Source organism: Dasypus novemcinctus, chromosome 14 (genome assembly GCF_030445035.2).
Source record: "Dasypus novemcinctus isolate mDasNov1 chromosome 14, mDasNov1.1.hap2, whole genome shotgun sequence".
Taxonomy (NCBI): Eukaryota; Metazoa; Chordata; class Mammalia; order Cingulata; family Dasypodidae; genus Dasypus; species Dasypus novemcinctus.
In genome coordinates this window covers 57,853,579-57,856,767 of record NC_080686.1, presented here as the reverse complement: position 1 = coordinate 57,856,767, position 3,189 = coordinate 57,853,579, and the positions used below count along the sequence as shown (strand labels likewise).

Below are 3,189 nucleotides of genomic sequence, written 5' to 3'. Positions count from 1 at the left end.
CTCTTCGATCTGGAAGGAGTGAAGTTCTGTATCTCACTTTACTACCATTTGCATGCGGTTTCTTTGTTCAACCTTTAGAGGAAGTGCTGTGCTTTCAGGCACAAAGGCTTATGGGGGGGCAGGTTGTCCTTCCTCAATGCATGTCAGGGGGAACTGAGTCACAGCTTATTTATTATTGCAACCTACTGAGGGGGAACCTCTAACACTAATAGGTTGTTTCAACTACTAATATCACCTTAAGTTCATCTTTTCTAGTGAAAAATTAAAATATTAATTTAAAGCTGTCCAACAAGATGGCAACTATGCATTACTCCCTCTGGAACCATGATGCTAAGACAGCTTCAATATCAACTGCAGGAGTTAAGTGACTTTGTCCTGTCTCTCTGTTGGAGGCCAGTTCCAAGTATACTTATAAGCTGGGCTGAGTGTAGCCATTGTACTACCACCCCCCACCACTGCGCTAACCAGAAGCTCTTCCACGGAGCCGGAAGCCATCCTGTGAGGATGAAAATAAGGCTGGTGCTGAAGCCAGACCAATGGCTGTTGGACATGTCCAGGGGAACTTTCAGGACCTTAAATTGAGGCAAATTCTCAGGTCTGCTGAATAGAAATTCCAACACCATCAATGGACCCAGAATCAGAAGATGATGCAGAGAGAGGGATGTAAATACACGCAATTGCTTAGGTATATGCGGTCTTGTTTCAAAAAAAGAATTTAAAATAGGCAACAAAAATATTTATAATCTAGGGGGAAAAAATTAAATAAATTAAATTCAAAGTCAAGGAAGGGTAAAGTAAGTTGTAAAATGTAAACCAAAAGATCCTACTATGGTAGGATCCCTAAAGGCCCAGCTCTAGCTAGTATAAAAATAACTCCCCTTCCAACAAGGAGGTCAAACCCCTGGAAAACCTGAAAGAACAGAATGAACCAAAGAAGTCTTTCTTCAAAATTCTCTTCCTTCATTAGTAGTTCTGTGCCCTCTTTGGCTCCTTCCTGCTTTCCCTTCCTCACAAAGGCACAGGCAACCAGATCCTTCTCTGATTCCCTGACTAACCAAATTTCCCACTGTGATATCTACTCAGTAATGCCCTAGATTCAGAATCTACCTTCCCCTTTCATCAGTCAAAACTTAGGCCACTGATATTACAGTCTTCCAAAGCTCCACTCTCTGCCTTTTTTTTTTTTTTTAACCATTAGCAAATCTTACAAACCTGTCTCTCTGCTAAGGTGTAAACAATGAGAACAACAGTCTATTACTACATTCTAACAGGAGACAATGCTCTCCTAGAAATACCTTATCTCTAACCGGGAAACATCAAGAAATGCAAGCAAGGGCTTCCTGACTGCTCACTCCCCCTTTTTGTAGGGCTGTTCTAGTTATTCTCCCACTACCTGCAGCTTTGTTTAAGCCATTTAGAATCCCGGCATATTTTTTTTTTCTTTTTTTGTTTTTTCAGTCTTTCTTCTCAGAATCGTAGCATATTGTATGGTTTCCTACCATTTGGTTTTTGTTTTCTGTTTTTTTCCAAGTTGCCTTGCTGGGAATATTACGGTTGATCTGATGGTAAGTAATGTCAGTGATGTGCTGGTAAACCGTTTAACAGCCAGCTCTTAGGAGGAAGAGCCCTGATTTGTAGCATTTGCCAATTTCTCTGACATAAATATATCCATCATGGTGGATTTCAATCTACCAGAGTGACATTACTGAATGGCAAGTCAGGAAGAGATTAGCAATAGCACATCATTATATAGTATTTCCTCCATACAGATAACAATAGATGTAAATAACCTCAACAGTTAAAGATATAGTAAAGCAACTAGTATATGATGAGTTTAAGTATTACCTTTGCTTTTAGTATATTTAATTGTAGATTCATATAATTTAAGTTTTAATAATGGTTGTACTAAACATTTGGCATCCAAAATTCATGAAAATTTAAAAATTTATTTGAGTTCTAGTAAGCAGACTAGCACACCACTGCAGGTTGCTCTTCAAGTACATTAAAGATAATCTGAATAAATTACCAACAAAATAAATGAAGCTACTAAATCATCAGCATCAAACTAGCTCCAGAGTTTCCAGGGTTGCCGGTCTCTTTGCTATACCACTTTAGAAATAAAGTACAGGTTACACCATGGAGAATATTTACAGGAATGTCATTAATGACGCTATCTTAGATTTATTTCACATTTCACACTTTTCAAAGTAGTGTTTTTATGGCATGGTGCGATAGTCTGACCTGCAGAATGAACTTAACTGGGTGGGTACAGTTTTTAGTGCGTAGTGGATGAAAAGGAAGTCCCAGAAGGTGCTTGTCAAAGAGAAAGGTGGAGGGCGGCGATGGGAGCGATTCAAGGAAGCCCGACAGCTAGTCCGCCGCCGCCAGGTCCCGGTTCCTTCCAGGAAATGGCTCCATCACTGTGCAAGCAGATGGAAAATCGCCCGGCGCTTTCCTTTCTTTCTCTCCTACGTTCTGAGCTAACTTTGAAGATTTGACTAGAATTCTGTTTTCTCTGCTGAAAAAGATTATACAAGCAACACTCTCAGTGTCTTTCAAAAACTAAAACTATTAAATTACAAAATTCAAATATGCTGCTTATCAGACAAAACACCTTGGTAATGTTGGGTTTCTCCAATCTCCAAACGTGTTACCACGGAACACACTTGTGCACAGTGTAAATAAAGAATTTCACTATCTACCTCATACCGGCAGTAGTCGTGGCCGAGTGGTTAAGGCGATGGACTAGAAATCCATTGGGGTCTCCCCGCGCAGGTTCGAATCCTGCCGACTACGGAGAGCTGGTGACCTTTTTTTCAACCTGGTAGTTGATCTTGTCTTGACACTTTCCAGCTCTTATTTCCACAGATTAAGTAATTTACTTACAATTGAAACCCAATGGGTACACAAAGCGGGGAGAGGGAACGAAAGAATCACGTGGCTGGAGTTACAGCTTGGATCCAGGAGGGGGAGATGAGACGAAACATGCCACATAAACTGCAACGAAGAGAAGCAAAGTGTCTGAGGTCTCACGGGAATAGACACCTACGGCCTCCGGTTCCAAGAAACCCCCGCACTGCCCCGGCCTGCGCCCGCGTCCTTTTCGGCGAGCGCGAGAGCGCGGGGACACTAAACCGGCAGACCTCAGGTGGGGGCGCGCGCAGGCGCGCAGGCGCGCGAAGGCGGCGG

At 42.1% G+C, this 3,189-nt stretch overlaps 1 non-coding gene across 1 annotated transcript; it reads left to right on the top strand.

The window, feature by feature from the left end:
* The first annotated feature begins 2,714 nt into the window (after positions 1 to 2,714).
* TRNAS-AGA (transfer RNA serine (anticodon AGA)) lies at positions 2,715 to 2,796 on the top strand. The gene has a single exon. It is a non-coding gene; the product is annotated as a tRNA-Ser (tRNA).
* Positions 2,797 to 3,189: the final 393 nt, after the last annotated feature.